Below are 18,208 nucleotides of genomic sequence, written 5' to 3'. Positions count from 1 at the left end.
CCATGGTTCATGTTCTTATTTTTAAATCATTAAATGTCATGCATGCATGACAGAGATACATAAATTATTAATCATGTTTCATCTCTTATATCCCTAAGTTTTTCTAACCCTGATATTCAAATGTTTTATTTCTTATGCCTTAAGCCTTGTTAAAGTTTTAAGTTGCAATGAAACGAAAAACTTTGTTCGCATAGTCACAAGTGGTTGTGGCTTAAACCCCAAAATAGTGGTGATGGTGTGACATAGTCATTAGGAAATTAATTTCATGTTCGCATGGTTGCAAAGAGTCAAGCTAACTAGGGATTAAATATAGCAATGTTGCAAAAGCTTTGTTCACGCGATTGTGGGTGGTTATGCTTAATCATGGGTTTAAGTTGCAAAGTAATGATTCATTTCTGATAGCAAGGTCGTGCTAAGTTAAAGTTGATCTTGTGTGCTAAAATGTTGTCACACTTCTACGAATCAGTACATGTAAGAAAACTCAAGAATGAGCCCTCACAAATCGATCCATAGCTCTCTACTCATAGAGTGCAAGGGTTTGCAATGGAGGCCCTCAGTTTGACCTATTTTTGTGCCCATGCAAGTACACCATGAGATGAGAGATTCAAAGAGGAAAAGCAAGAATGCTAGTCTCCATGATCTTCAAATATGCATGAAAGCAAGATCTAATCTATCAATGAAAAATCTAAGCTATGAAAATAAGATCTAATCTATGAATGCAAGATCTAAGCTAAAAGCCCATGATGGGTGCAAGAGAGAAAAAGACAAGAAAATAGAAGTTCTCCACAAAAAGCTTTTGTATTCAAACTCCTTCAAAAATTTGTCTTCAAACTTGCAGCATAACGATAGCATAATCATGGGTGTCTAACATGAGGAGAGGGCTCTCCCTTATAAAGGAAATTATGGAGGTGAGAGGCTTCTCACAACCAATATGGGATAATAGAGCTTGATCCATGTGAGACAAAATTCCACCAATGAGAAAAGAGGAGTGGTTGAGAAGAAAGTGGTGATCCATGTGAGACAAGATTCCACCAATTAGAAAGGAGGAGTGGTTGAGGAGAAAGTGGAAAGACAAATCCCACTTAGATCACATTTTTAAGTGTAGAGAAATTAAATAAAAATAATTTATTTTATTTCCTTTTTTCATCAAAAGAGATATTTAAGTGAGATTTTTATTTAATTAAAAGGGAGCAAGTTCTTTTTAATTAAATAGAAGATATTTAATTAAATTAAAAGAGAGGTTTTTCTCTTAATTAATTAAATGTGGATGAACTGTTTAATTAAAAGAGAGGTTTTCTTTTAATTAAATGGGGATTTTATTTTATTTAATTAAAAGAGAAGATTTTCTTTTAATTAAATAAGACTTGGAATAAAATGATCAATCTTAGAAATGAAATAAATCGAATTTGATCAAGGAAATTGATTTGAATTGATTTAATAAAATATTACAAACCATTGATTCAGAAAATTTGATAAATTGATAAATTGAATAATGGGGGCCCATAGTCTAGGCGACCATTTTTGGGTGCATACATTTGCCTCTCTTTAACTAATGTGTGATCGATTCGGGAACACATGTAGTCAAAGAAAGAAATTGAAGTGTGAGGTCAATTTGGGATCACAAAACAACCCAGATGTGTGGTCGACTCAGGAACACATCAGGACAAAGAATACAAATAAATTTTAACTTGAAAAAGTCGAGGATAAAATTGATAAAACTGAATCAAGGATTGAAATTGATAATTACTGCCCCCTCGTGATCGAAATCGAAATGAGATAGAGGAGAAACAACAAATTGATAAATTTGATCAAATCGAACAAAAGATAAGGTTCTTGATGTAAGATGAAAGATATAAAAATCATAGAACCAAGGCAGATCATCAAGCATGAAATATTATGCCCCAAAGTTGATTTAGAAGAAAAGAAGTGGGGAAAAAGAAAATGGAAGATAGAAGTTTGAAAGATATGGAAAGAAATAGAAATAAGAAAAGAAAATGCTCCAAAAATCAATCAACTGTTTAAGATAGAAATTTTGATTGAGATCACGAAAGAAAAGAAGGAAATGAAGATCAAAATGTGACCACAATTGATTAAATGTCCACAATAAAGATGAAAGGAGAACCCTCTCAAACTCATAATGCAGCCTAAAAATGCAAACTAACATGAAGTCTAATAATGCAAGCTACATGAAATGCAATGGTGTACTTGCAAAAGAGCAACTATAACATAGGATTTTGTGTTCATCATTCATTAGAGAATGTAAAAGAACTTATTTTCATCATTGGGCCATTATTAACGGACATCGAAAATTCACACAATCATCACTAGTTACAAATGTAACTATGAAGATATGAATGCGATTTATATTGGATTAAAATGTGGAAAGATTCTAACATAAGCATCAAAGACATAAAGGTCAAGATGACTTCGATGTTAGCTTACCCAATTTAATATAGAAAAACTATGCTCGCATCAAGGCATAGATGCCAAGATGACTATAAGAATGGTTGTGCAAAAACAATCAAGGATGATGTCTCAAACTCCTAAGTGTTTCAAGGGGACAACAAAAGACACTCTAGAGTTCAAGACCACACCCACAAGCAAAAAATAAAATAAAATAAATAAAAACATGTCTCATGCCCCAAGTCTTCTAGCGATGCATCATGGAGAGACTTATCAGACAAAGACATTCAACAAAAATCAATAACAGTTAGTACACAGAGAAAAAAAATCATGACATAAGTCAAGCATTAAGTGTTGCGTTTAAAAATTTAAATGTGTTAACTAATACTGAGTTCTGAGGACAAGGATCAAATGCTTGCAGGAAGGTAAGATCACATGATGATAATGGGTAAGACCAAACCAATAAGTGTTGAAAAACACTCAATGTCAATGGGTGTTGAAAAACACCATTTGCGAGGTGTCCTAAAGACTCACACATCTAAGAAACCAAAGCTAACATAGTTATGCCCCCTAGACAAAGAGCAATTCCAAACCAAGGTAACAAGGACAAGGCATGGTGGAGAAAGGCTAAGTGTCGAGGACATGTGCTAAGAAACAGGGGTGCAAAGGCCTCAAGTAGTGCCCGTTTCCAGGTTTTCACCACTTGGATTTTTTTTTATTTTTCTTTTATTTATTTATTTTTTTCAGGACTTTTTATAATTTTTTTTTTGTATTTTTGGAATATATAATTTTTTTGAAGATACATCAAAGTGCCTTTTGCTAGGTTGTCACTAAGATGATCATTTTTTCAGGACATTTTTCAATTTTTAGAATTTTTTACAATATACCATTTTTTTGGATTTTTGAAATATATCAAATTTTTTGGATTTTTTTTTAGGATCAATAAATATGTACAAAGATGCCCTAGAAAGAATGGGCATTATGGATAGAACTTCTTCAAGTGCAAGACATTGATAGGATCAGGGAGCTGCTCTCCCTCTGCTGTAGATAGTAAATAGGCACCTGAACCAAAAGCTGATGTAATAATGTAAGGTCCAAGCCAATTAGGTTCAAACTTACCCTTTTGATCTCTATTCTGTTGATTCTTATGATTCACACGTAGGACAAGATCTCCCACTTGAAACTCTCTAGGGTGAACCTTTTTGTTGAATGCTTTTGACATGCGCTTTTGATAGACTCTCATATGGTCAAATGATGCTTGGTGTTTCTCATCTAAAAGTTCTAACTCTTGAAGTCTCATGGCACGGTAGTCTTCATCTGTAACTAGACTTTTGAGAGAAACTCTAAGTGAAGGAATTTCAACCTCTAAAGGTAACACTGCTTCAGCACCATATGTAAGAGCAAAAGGAGTAGCCCCAGTAGGAGTGCGAATACTCGTTCTATAGGCCCACAAAGTTGGATTTATTTGTAAATGCCAATCTCTACCATTCTTATGAACTGTTCTGTGCAAGATTTTAAGAATGGTTTTGTTTGATGCTTCTGCTTGACCATTCCCTTGTGGGAAATAAATAGAGGACCAATGTTGTTTTATCTTAAACTTCTTACAGAGTTGCTTAAGGTCCTTATTTTTAAACTGACCTCCATTGTCAGTGATAATCTTAGAAGGCACTCCATATCTACAAATAATATGATTCAAAATAAATAGAGAAATTGTCTTTCCCGAGGCAACAGAAAGTGGGACAGCTTCTACCCATTTAGTGAAATAATCAGTGGCAGTAATAATAAACTTGTGTCTAGATGACAAGTTGGGATTAATTTTCCCAACAAGATCAAAGGCCCACTATTGAAATGGCCAATGAGATATAGAAGGAATGAGCTCCCTACTTGGAGTATGTATCAGGTTACCATGTTTTTGACATTTTTCACATGACTTTGCAAAAGCTACTGCATCAATCTGCATTGTGGGCCAATAGTATCCCACCCTAAGCAATCTTCAAGCCATGACAAGACCATTAGAATGTCCCCCACAGATACCCTCATGGATGTCAACTAACGCTTGATCAGATTCATCCTTTTCTAAGCATCTAAGAAGTGTTCCATCTAGACCCTTCCTATACAAATCACCAGAGATAAGGGAGTGATGAGAGGCATTTCGAATAAGGTTTCTGCATTCAGATCGGTTAAAGGTTTCAAGTATAATCCCATCACGAATGTATGAGTAAATGGCACCATAACGAGATGACTCATGACCAACAAGGGTACAAATAACATGACTTTCTTGGGAATCATAGATAGGGTGATGTAGCTCTTCCACCAAGAATTCAAATCTTGATTCATGTTGATCTAATTGAAGAAGTGAAGCAAGTGTAGCCATAGCATCAGCTGCCTTATTTTCTATTCGAGGAATTTGCTGAAACGAGACAAATGTGAAGTAGAGTCTCAAGGAATCAACCATTTTCTTATAAGGGACCAATTTATCATTTTTTGTTAGACAATCATCATTGACTTGGTTGATTATCAGTTGTGAATCTCCATAGATGTGTAACTCTGTAATTCTCCATTCTATGGCCATCTTAAGTCCATTTGTTAAAGCTTCATATTCAGCAATATTGTTTGTACATGGGAATAATAACTTGTAAGATTTAGGAATTGTGTACCCATGAGGAGAAACAAACAACACACCAGCTCCCGAACCATTTTGCATAAAAGACCCATCAAAGAACATCTTCCATGTTCTTTCAGTCAGATACATGAGGTGCTCATCTGGGAAATCAACTTGAATAGGTGCATCATCTTGTAGTGGAAAATCAGCCAATTGATCTGCTATAACTTGTCCTTTGATTGCTTTACGCTCAATGTACTCTATGTCAAACTCTGAAAGAATCATCATCCATTTAGCAAGTCTACCTATGAGGGCAGCCTTACATAGTAAGTACTTGAGTGGATCTATTTTTGCTGTGAGGTGTATAGTGTGCGCAAGCATATAATGTCGCAACTTTTGGGAAGCAAACACAACTGCAAGGCAAGCTTTCTCAATACTAGTGTAATTAACCTCATATGAAACAAGAGTACGACTAATATAGTATATTGCTCTTTCTTTCCCATGTTCATCAAGTTGAGCTAATAATGCCCCCAAGGCAAATTCTGTTGCTGAAACATATAGGATAAGTGGTTTTCCTAGGATAGGAGGCATTAAAATAGGAGGATTTGCCAAGTATTTCTTGATCTGGTCCATGCTCTGTTGACATTCATCATTCCATACACATTTGACTCCTTTATGTAAGTTCTTGTTGAAAGGTTGAGCTCTGTCTGCCAATTGTGAAATAAACCTCCATATAGATTGAAGACGTCCTTGAAGACTCCTCATTTGACTAATATTTTTAGGAGGTGGCATATCCACAATTGCTTGAACCTTTTCTAGATCCACCTCTATCCCTTTTGCTGAAATAATGAATCCTAGTAATTTGCCAGAGGTAACTCCAAATGCACACTTTTTAGGATTTAACCTTAGTTGAAATTGTTCCATACAATCTAGAATGACTTCTAAATCATCTAAGTGTGTGTCTCTTTTCTTAGACTTGACCAAGGTGTCATCCACATAATCTTCCATGTTTTTATGCATCATACCATGAAAAATAGTTGTCATAGCTCGTTGATAGGTAGCTCCTGCATTTTTTAATCCAAAAGGCATAACATTCCAACAATAGGTACCCCATGCACATGTAAATGCAGTCTTTTCTTGGTCTTCAGGAGCTATCTTAATCTGATTATATCTAGAAAAACCATCCATTAAGGAATAAATCTCATAACCCGCGGTCATATCCACTATCATGTCTATATTAGGAAGTGGAAAATCATCCTTTGGGCATGCTTTATTAACATCTCTAAAATCTGTGCAAACTCGAATGGTTTTGTCATGTTTTGAAACTGGTACAATGTTTGATATCCATTTAGCATAGGCAATAGCTCTTATGAATTTTGCAGCAAGAAGTTTCTCTAATTATGCCTTGACTAAGAGAGCTATGTGAGGATGCATTTTTCTCAGTTTTTGCTTAACTGGTTTAACACCTAGAGCTATGGATAAGTGATGCATAATAAGATTAGTGTCCAACCCTGGCATATCTGAATAAGTCCATGCAAAATTAATCTTCTTTTCTTGTAAGAATTTAGTATAAGCTTCTTTTTCTTGTGATGACAAAGACTGAGCCAAATGTACCATTTGCGGAGCTTCATCCATACCCAAATTGACTGCTTGTGTTGGTTCAATAAGTACTGAAGATCTATCTTGAAAATAACTAGGAAGAGAATCAAGTACCTCATCTTTAGGTGCCTCAGAGAGGTTTTCACCCTTGGATACGTCCTTTCTTTTTACTTTTTTTGGTTCTGACACTGCCACATAGTGGTTTTCACCATCAGAACTCTTTTTCTTTTTCTTTTCTTTTATCTTTATTTTGCGACTAAGGTACTTGATATCTGGCTCTGTCATACTAGCAGCTGGTTCACTGGTGGAAGAGACTATAAGTTCAATGGCATTCAAATAACAGGTTATTTCATAGTCATTTTGAAATGTTAAGATCTTAGGTTCTTGGTTGCATTGGGACCAATCAATTAGATCAGGATGAACAAGGGATAAATCAATGACAAGTTCAAGATTGTGAATATGGATGATATCTCTAGTGTTTGAAGATTCAAGGTCTGTCAAGTAACTTCCTAAACTACCCAAATCAAGATTCATCCTCACAAGCGAAGAATCGTCCACTAAGGCAACATGCGAGTTCAAATCCTCTAATCCTACATATGATTCATTGACTAACTCAGTTTGAGAACTATATGTATGAACAACATCAACATCCATATCAACTGTGGAAGATTCTGAGAAAGAATCCCATTCATACTCATTAGAATCTGTTTCAAAGTCTCGACTAGGATGCTTATACCATGAATGCTTGGGATGTCTAGATGTGGAAGCTTCAATATCATCAAGAGTCACACTTTCTTGTTCTAAATTGGCAACTATCTCATGAGATACTAGATTATTTGAATCTCCCCAAAGGAGATTAGTAGAAGGGACCCAATCTTCACACATATCTTGTTGGTTTTCTGAATTAGGTATGTATTCTTGTTCTTCTTCACTATCTGACTTATCAAGGATAGAAGCAACATTCTTACTTTGATCCACATACCCTAGGCCAACTGACTTCTTAGACTTGCATCCAAAAAGTTGATGATCAAGAGGTTCATCTCTAGCATCCAATCTATTACTAAGAGGACCATGTCTAGGATAACCCATTTTCTTGACAAAAGAATACCCTCTTCCATAAGCATTAGGTGAAGGAGTGAAATCTTCATTGTGCAAATACTTCTTTTCTCTATAAATCCAATCTCTAATAGCCACATCTTCTTTCTCATCTTGAATAGGCACTGATGACTGTACAAATGTGTCAAACAATGTCATAGCTGAAGAAGAAGGTTTCATCTCTTGTGAAGGTTTACCATAAGACCTAGGTGAAACTGGTAATGCAGCGAGGGAGTTGAGTTGATATCCCCCCATGCCAAAGTCTATGGACTTAAACTTGTTCTTGCAATTAGTTAAAACTGCATTAAAATCATCTGCTTGTCTATTAAGGGGAACATGAGTACTTTCTGAAATCGAGTTGATAGACAAAGTATTATCCCCAGGAATGCATATCTCTGTTCCATTGTAAGGAAACTTGACACACTGATGATAAGTAGATGGTATTGCTTGCATATCATGAATCCATGGTCTCCCAAGCAAAATGTTGTATGCAAGGGGTCCAGCATCAACTATTTGGAACAAAACATCTTTTTCCATGGGGCCAATCCTAACAGGAAGGACAACCAACCCCTTTGAACTTCTCTCTGCCTCATCATAAGCTTTGATAGTAATCCTTCTTTTGCTATCAATAACATGTTCAGAATAACCCAATGTCTTTAAAAGACTCAAAGAACAAATATTAAGCCCAGCACCCCCATCTATCAACACACGCCTAACACGGGTCTGATGTATCATAACCTCAATATGAAGAGCAAGATTGTGCAGATGACCCAAAGATTTATCATCTTCCTCCGAAAAGGAAAGATGATGAGGGCTTGCAATATGATTAACCATGTTTTGGAATTCATCAACATCTAAATTATTGGGGACATTCGCCATGCGCAAAGCATCCTCAAGAACCTGTTTATGTCTTGGAGACAACTCTAAAAGCTCAAAAATTGAAATCTGAGTAGGGGTTCTTTGCAATTGATCAACAAGATTATAATTTGACTCGGGATTAACCATTGGTTTTGAAGGAACATTCTTGGATTGCACTTGTTTTGGTTTACTTGGTTGGTTTGAACTAGGTCCTTTGATAACAAGGGGACCTTGACTTCATGTAACAATATTGAGACTTTGAGAAGACACTTGCTTAGGTTTACTTGACTGGTTTGAATTGGATCCTCTAATGACAAGGGGACCTTGAGATGACTCTCTAGAGTGAGTACCCCTTAACACCAACATAGGTTTTTCACCAAAGGTAGGAGAATTCAAATTTAAATTATAACCATTGGGATATTTATCTTCCATCATGTTGACACTTTCTTCTACAACCTCAAGCATATTGATAACATTTTCTGCATTTGAATAAGTGTAATTGATTGCAGCCCTGCCATTCTTAGGTTGGGAAGCTTCCCCTTTCTCATATTTGGGCAAAGGCTCTTTGAATGCTGTGTGATCAGCATTGGTATTTAGTCCATCTATTTTAAGTTTTCCATTCTCAATAAGATCTTGAACAATATGCTTGAATCTCCCACATTTTTCAATATTGTGTCCAATGACATTGTGAAGCTTGCAATAAGCCTTCTCATCCCACCACGATGGCTTAACTTCAGGTATATAGAACTTTGCAGCATCATAAGGGTGTACAAGATCACGTGCAAGGAGCTTTATAAATATCTCTTCATATGTCTCACCCAATTGGGTGAAGTTACGTTTCTCTCCTTTAGGCCTTTCTTGATATCTTGGCTTGTTACTATGTTGATTAGCATTGGCCAAATGGAGAACAGCTTGGTCTTTAAGATTTGAGGAATCTACAACTCCATCATTGACCACTTGTTTGTTCTTATTCCAATTGATGTTCTTTCCTTTATCTTTGTTGTTGTTGTTATTATGACCATTATTGTTGTTGTTTCCATTTTTGGTCAAAATACCTTGCTCTCTCAAAACATCCTCAATTCTAAATGCAGCTTCAATCATGGTATCAAAGGACTCAAAAACCATCTTCTTAACTTCATACTTCATCTCAGGAACCATATTACTAATGAGGATTTCAATCTTTTCTTTCTCATGAATAGTCCTAGAATAACGAGAGCACTGTCGTTTCCATCTTTGCAAGAAAGTAACAAAGGGTTCTCCTTGATTTTGCTTTGTGTGACATAAGTCCAATAGTGAGACAGATCATGAAATATTGTATGAAAAGTGTTGAACAAATCTTTGAATTAACTCAGGGAATGTCTTAACAGGAGGAGTTATATTGGTAAACCATTCCATGGCTTGAGCTTTAAGACTCCTTGGAAATAATCTCATAAGATATGAGTCTTCATGATGAAACTCAAAACTCATAGTATAGAACTGACGCACGTGATCATTTGGATCCCCATTTCCATCATATTTGTCATATTGGGGAATCTCAACTTTTCTAGGAAAATCTTTCATGTCAACTCTCTTATCAAAAGGATTAGGGCAAATTGAATCTAGTGAAAAAGAACTCTTGGGTGCTGATATTTGCTTCATTTGTTTCTTCAATTCATAAATTTCTTCTTTTATGGAAGGATCATGCTTTTGAATCTTCTTATCCATATCAAAGTTGTAAGGAACCTTAGCACCTTTATTGATTAAATGTTGAAAGCATGCATCTCTATTTTGGTCCATATAAGCTTCCATACGTTGTTGAAAATGTGGATCTTGTGGTATAGCCATGAAATCATAAGAATTATATTCAAAGTTGGAGCTAACACCTCCATATTGTGAACCATGATGAGCTTGTTGTGAAGGTTTTCTTGAAACTCTAGGAGGTGTTGGTCTCCTATAATAATCATGTCTTGAAATTTTCCTTCCTCTAGGAGTAGGAGATTGTGAAGATGTTCTCCCACTTTGTGGAGTCTTAGGAGGGGTAGATGGGGGAGAGTTGTTTCCACCACCAATGTGCACATTGTTGAATTGATTGTCAAGTTGTGAAGTCTTAAAAAAATCTTGTTCCTCTTGACGGGATTTCCTTTCCATCTCAATAATAACTTGCCTTTCTTCCTCTAGGCGTTGAAATTGTTCTTCCTTCTTAGCTTGTTCTTCTAGAAGAGCTTTTCTTTCACAATCAATTGCTTTGAGTCTTCCACTTGCATAACCTAGAGGTGTCATGAGTGGTGTACATGGTCTTGATTGTCTAAACCGATTACCAGTAAATGTTGCATTCACATGAGCACTAGAAGGCTCACCAATTTGATCATCATGTTGGACTTCCTCTTCTTGATAGGCATAATGTCTTCCTTTCTCATCCCTTTGATGTGCATCCAAATACCTATCCTCAATAAGAGGTAAAGTTGGTCTACTTCCACGAGTGGGATCACCACTCAAAAGGTCAACATTATACTCACTACTTTGATTCTTCTTGTATGGTGCTCTTGTAAAACTCATATCCATAGCTGAATGAGGTGATGCTAAGGGTGTACTCAACTCAATAAGATCACCACTAAGGTCACACAAAACTTCGGGAATACTCTCAGGTGATTGAATAGACACAGGTTCCTTTCCCTTACGTCTTCTACGAGTTTGAACTAAAGGTAATTTTTTAAAGACAACTTGAGGTTGCTTTCCTTGATCTACTTGATATCTTGTTGTAACCAGCATGAAAGAAAAAGTACTAATTGATAGGATAACCCTAAGAAATGTTGGTACCAAACAAGGATAGTAAAAGCACTCACTTGTCCAAAATAAATGTGATAAGATTGAATTTTGCAATAGGCATAAATCAACACTGCCACAGAGGTGCTCACAACTTTGGATGAATACCCTAGCACATATGGACCAGGAGGATGATTTACCCAAATTATAAATAATTAAAATTGATTTTTTTTTTTTTTTTTTTTTTTTTATGAAAGTGTGGACAAGAAATTACTAAAACTCTCCAAGTGTAATATCAAAGGATCCAAGTGTATATCTTTCTCAATAAGGACAATTTCTATCTTACCAACTCCAAACAAGGTCTCTTGTGAAATCAATGACTACTAATTCAAGAGGTCAAAGCATAATAACCCATGCTGCAAAAAGGCTTTTAACAATGAGAAAAGTAGCCTAATCCAAATAGGACCAACCTAGGAAGACTAGGAATAATGGGATAACAAAGTTATTCGATCGTAAAGTCTCAACTCAAGAACTCAAATTTTGTTCATTTTAAATATCCAACTAGATGTATCAATAGATTCTTTATCATAAACCAAGCACGCAAGATAGAAAATAGGGATTTCAAGCAAACAGTCTTCAAACAATGAACAAGGGGCAAAGCAACCTTGCACATGAGCAATCAAGTGACTTAGTTTATGCTAATCCCTAGGAGAGCTAATTGTGTATGTTCTCAAAAAGTTTCACAATCATTGCATAGATCCCTAGAAAATAAAAGTTGGCCTCTCTAAGGTTTTTAGTAATGGTTTGACTCTGCAACTTTTATGATTCACAGGGGTGACCTCCAATCTCGACGCACCGAGGTTTTGACACAGTCTGAGAACTTAATCTTCAAGAGTTGCTAGGGAGATCTGACAACCCACAATGAACCATACCCCATGGAGATTTCTTCCACAAGGACATTTATATAGCGATTGTTGCAACCACGGCAGAAGTGGCTATTACCGCTTGAGGTTCCATTTGCAGTTTTCCCTATATAGGGATTGTCTGCTATGGTTAACCCTCTCTAAAGGTGACCAACTCACAATAGTGTACCACAATGGGACTTAGCTTTCAGATCCAAGGTTTTGACACCTTTTCACTTTTAGCCCAATCAAAGCAACCAGATTAATTCGACACGCTAACTAAGATTATCTCAAGATCTATGATATCAACCCCTAGTGATCTATCAACCTCTCTGGAGAAAGGATGCCTCAATCACCAAGTTGAAGATCCATCTATCTAAGATATTCTCAAAGTATCCTCCCCACCTACAAGGAATCCATCTTTGAGAGGAGTTTCACTAGGAACTCACTCCCTCAAGATCCACGAATAGTATTCATGGGGCCTAATTACTATGTGTGTACAGATGTTCATTCCCCAAAAGAAAATCTATCCAAGAATAATCAAAAAGCACAAGGCGGTACACTTAACGCTTTAACTAATGTAAGGTGAGTCCAAAGATGTGGAACACTTAACCCCTCACACAAGCCAAAATGAGTCCACAACTCAAAGATTAGTGAGTTCTAGAAAGCACAAGAGGGTTGCCAAGTGGAGCACTTAACGCTTCTATCTTGTAGACCCATCCCCTTTAATGTGGTGCTAATCTTGCAACCACGGGGTGGAATGAGGGGCCGGCGGATTCAGCGAGTCCAATAACCCAATATAGCTATCTAAATCTATCACTAATAATCAAGCTTGCTAAATAAAAATAAATGGAGATTACAACCTAGTATCAATTATGAATGTGTTTGAAAAATAAAAGCATAAGCAAAACACACAAGCTAGACACATGAGAGGTTCATTTTAAAGTTCCAAATCAAAGTGTTATTAGCCAAAGAAGAATACCTGAAGTCCTCGCAACGCGCTTAGTAGATCTTACCTATTTTTAATAACTTTAGCACTTTTTTCCAATAAAATCATAATTTGCTACTATGCTGTTCCAAAAAAATTAGAAAACATAGAAAAACCCAAAACAGTGAGCAGTTAACAGAAAAAAATCAGAAAAACACGAAAATCCCTGCAAAAAAAATACGAATAACCTAGTCAACATGATTAGACCTTTTTTTTGCTATGATTTTGAACCCAAAAATAGAAATGAAAAGAAGAGACCCCTGGTAAAAACTAAAGAGATTTCCAAAAATGTAAGAAATTCAAAAAAATTTCTTCATTTGTGCCCTAGGGACCCAATTTTTCAAAATAGGCCAGATTCATCAAATCGAGTTTTTGATCTTTAATACGGCCTCAAAATTCAAAACACAAAGAAAGAACACCCATTAGAATTCAAAAAAATTTCTTAAAATGTAAATTTTTTCAAAAAATACGCTGATTTGTGATCAGAAACAGATTTTTATGAAAAATAAAGAGAAATTTATAACTCGTGCAAATCATGTCAAAATGATCTAAAAATCGAACTGAAACATGTTGGGCACATAACCAACCCACAAAAAAATTTCAGAACCAAACTCTAAGTGGTTTAAAAGATATGATTGAATCTTTAAACCAACTAAATTTTTTGCCTGCAAACCAATCTATATATGGGTTGGCCTTAAAACCAAAGTGAAAAATTTACAAGAGCACTTGATTAGATCCAATATGCTGCTGTAAAAAACCAAAGATGAAAAATAAAAGTAAATGGAGCTAAAAACTTGATTCAAGCCCCACGGTGGGCGCCAAAAATGTGTGCTAAAATGTTGTCACACTTCTATGAATCATTACATGTAAGAAAACTCAAGAATGAGCCCTCACAAATCAATCCATAGCTCTCTACTCATAGAGTGCAAGGGTTTGCAATGGAGGCCCTCAGTTTGACCTATTTTTGTGCCCATGCAAGTACACCATGAGATGAGAGATTCAAAGAGGAAAAGCAAGAATGCTAGTCTCCATGATCTTCAAATATGCATGAAAGAAAGATCTAATCTATCAATGAAAAATATAAGCTATGAAAATAAGATCTAATCTATGAATGCAAGATCTAAGCTAAAAGCCCATGATGGGTGCAAGAGAGAAAAAGACAAGAAAATAGAAGTTCTCCACAAAAAGCTTTTGTATTCAAACTCCTTCAAAAATTTGTCTTCAAACCTGCAGCATAATGATAGCATAATCATGAGTGTCTAACATGAGGAGAGGGCTCTCCCTTATAAAGGAAATTATGGAGGTGAGAGGCTTCTCACAACCAATATGGGATAATAGAGCTTGATCCATGTGAGACAAAATTCCACCAATGAGAAAAGAGGAGTGGTTGAGAAGAAAGTGGTGATCCATGTGAGACAAGATTCCACCAATTAGAAAAGAGGAGTGGTTGAGGAGAAAGTGGAAAGACAAATCCCACTTAGATCACATTTTTAAGTGTAGAGGAATTAAATAAAAATAATTTATTTTATTTCCTTTTTTCATCAAAAGAGATATTTAAGTGGGATTTTTATTTAATTAAAAGGGAGCAAGTTCTTTTTAATTAAATAGAAGATATTTAATTAAATTAAAAGAGAGGTTTTTTTCTTAATTAATTAAATGTGGATGAACTGTTTAATTAAAAGAGAGGTTTTCTTTTAATCAAATGGGGATTTTATTTTATTTAATTAAAAGAGAAGATTTTCTTTTAATTAAATAAAACTTGGAATAAAATGATCAATCTTAGAAATGAAATAAATAAAATTTGATCAAGGAAATTGATTTGAATTGATTTAATAAAATATTACAAACCATTGATTCAGAAAATTTGATAAATTGATAAATTGAATAATGGGGGCCCATAGTCTAGGCAACCATTTTTGGGTGCATACAGATCTAAGGTGAAGGAGGTGATAATGAAATTCTTCCTTGGTTGCATGGTCATATGGTTAAAAGCTTAATCTATAATTATGACTGCGAAGGTGTGAAAGAGTGACACATGTCTTATGGGCCCCATTGTGTTTTAGGGAGAATGCATGCATCTTCCAAGTCATCAGATCTTCCTAGATTGATGGTGGGCATATGCCCACATTTTAAAGTTGATCACAATTTAAAGAAAGAATAGATACACCTTCATGACACATGTACTAGTGTGCCCATTTTTTCAATAGTATTTCATATGCCTTTGTTGCAGGATTGCAATGGGTTAATTGCAACTTGGGGTTGAGGTTTTGATGTTGTGATGCCCTTATCACATGGATGGAAGGGTTAAGGATGATTTGTGATTTTAAATTGTGACTAAGCGATTAAAATATGAGTTTTCCTTCAATCACATGGTTGCTAGGGTTAAAGGGTAATCACGAGTTAAGCTTACAAAATAATGAATAGACTCTCTTCCCAAAGTCACAAGAGGATAAGCCTTAACTAGAGTGTAGATTGAGATGAAATGATTTCTTTGATGAGTTGTTCACAAGAATTAATGGTCAAGCTAAAGATTATGTTGCGACCATGAAAAAGACAACTTTGGTAGTTAAGTTTACAATGATCATAGGGTCGCAGGCATTTTATGCCAACCAGAAGATATGCTATGAAAGGGAAACTAGGGCAAAGAAAATATTATCATAGGGTAACAATAGTCAAGATGATAAAGTGAACATAGGATGTGAAGTAGCAAACTCTTTGGTCATAGCTTTTTAGGGTTAAATAAAACTAGCTGATGACAGTTACAATTGGGCAATCATGGTTAAAGGCTTTCTTTTGCATAGTTGTAGGTACCCAACATGTTTTTTGACCTTAAGCCATGACTTGGAAAATAAGCCATAAGTATTCATGAAATCCTTTGTTTGCTTAGTTGAGCAATAAAGAAGGATAAGAGCAAGGAAGTTAGTGACTTAGCAAAACACTTAGCATGAAAGAAATATATGTGATTGCATAGTCACGATGTCAAGTAATAGTCAATCAAAATAAGTTGCAATATGACAAACTTAGTTAAAGCATATCCATTTTCTTGGTCACATGGTTAAGGATCAAAGGAGGTTTAAAACCACAACTATGCAGATAGGTTAGAATGATAAAAGGATGTAAGTGATTGCTCGGTCATGATATCAAAAAAGGTTAGTAAAGATGAATGGTGAAGCAATGACAAAGCATGCAAACAAGGAGAATGCAAAGTTGTGGGCTAAACTTATTAGTTAGAGAAAAGATGTGCAAAGCCATGAAAGGTTAAAATTTAACCTTTTTGCACACTCATAGTTAGCAATAAAGAAAAGAGATAAATAGATGCAAAGGCATGATAAAGGTTAGAATGTAGAGTAGCACATAATTGTAGGTCAACCTAAACAACAAGGAAATGTAGATACAAGGATGTGAAAAGGTGATAAGGTGGCAAGTCAAGCCCATTAAATAAAGACATGTGGCTCCTATTAGGTAGTCAATTAGTTTTGATTGAAGGTGACAAAAATTGATCATAGAACTAAAACTAGGAGATGAACCATCAGATATTTTTGATCAGCACCAGAAAAAGAGTTTCATGATTAGAGGGAGTGGAAGAAACAAAATTAGTTAAAGGGCCCCTACTGCATATATCTCCTAGGGAATATCTTAAGCAATCTTCTTGGTTCTACCCAAATACAAAAATGGTAAATGTAAGATGTAATTTTCTAAAAATATTTGATTTTTTCCAATAGTTTTTTGACATGTTCCCCTCCCATTTGAAGCTTGTTGCAATCCTTCTCTTTATAAGGATTTCCAAGATGTGGAAAAGGGGCTAGCTAGTCACTTCAAGAAATTTTCTATGCAAAAAAAGAATTTGATGTTGTCGTGATTTTTTCTGAAGTCCTTCATAGTTTTTTCTTTATGTTTACTTTATAGTAAGTTTGGAGGAATGTTGTGGAACTACCTTTGAAGCCTAAATAAAGGAATAGTTCAAGAGCCTTTATTATGTCTTTTGCTGGTTAATTTACTGAATTGATAGGACTTCTTGTGATTTACTTTTAATCGGGCTAGGTTTTTGTCTTAGTTTTAGCTGCAAGTGAAGTTCTAGAATATTTATACAAGTTGCAAGTCATGAAATTGCACTTTATCCCAAATAGTTAATTGTGAATGTTAGCTTTCCCCTTAGCATCTTGTCCAGAAGTGCTTTCTTCTTGTGAATTATTCATGTATAAGTTTTCTTGATGTCAAGATTATGCTCATCTCAATTGTTCAAAATTGTTTCATTGTGTCAATCTAGCAATATCCTCATATTAATGTTTGGTGTATCACCTCAGTTTACCTTTCAGCATTTACTTTTAAGCAATCTGTCTTTCCCTTTCCCCTTCAAGTTTAATTTTAGTTTGAAGAAGTAAATAGGTGAACATCATAAGGAATAGGCCTATAATCTAGAGATTCACTCTTAACCTTGGAATACCCACTACCCAAGAGTGTTTCCATGTCACTCAAAGTTGACTGAGTTAGAATCTAGTCTAGGCACAACTTCTAGAGATAATAATTTTTGCATGCCTGGTGGGATAGAGAAAAGAGTTTCTAGTGTTTTCTTCATATTTTCTTGTTTTTTTTTATGTGTATAATAGTGAATCAACCTATTTAGAGGTAAAAGAGCATACACATTTGGCAATTCTAACCTTGGAAAGGAAGACAAATGTATATGATTTATGCGAAGAGTGTAGACGAGAAATAAATCTACGAGTTTTGAATATAGAGAGTTGTGCCCACCTAGAAGGAGAGGTACAACTAAAAGAATCTAGGATACCTTCATTCATATGAGAAGTGCTAGTTCTACTCCTCCACCAACAATCCTTGTCATTGTTGCAGTTTCAAGAAGAAGAAATTTTCAAGCACCAATGGCCAAGAAGTTTACTTTCATTCATTTCATACAAGAGAGTCCACTACTTTTCACTTAACATCATGATATTCCTCTAGATTCCTTGAAGAGTTTACCAAATTTCACTGAAGAAGGCTAGACAACAACATTTGAGCATATCA

Source organism: Cupressus sempervirens, chromosome 2 (genome assembly GCF_028749045.1).
Source record: "Cupressus sempervirens isolate cs-2001-9-10 chromosome 2, ASM2874904v1, whole genome shotgun sequence".
In the NCBI taxonomy this organism is placed as follows: domain Eukaryota; kingdom Viridiplantae; phylum Streptophyta; class Pinopsida; order Cupressales; family Cupressaceae; genus Cupressus; species Cupressus sempervirens.
Note: the sequence above shows the minus strand (reverse complement) of the source record.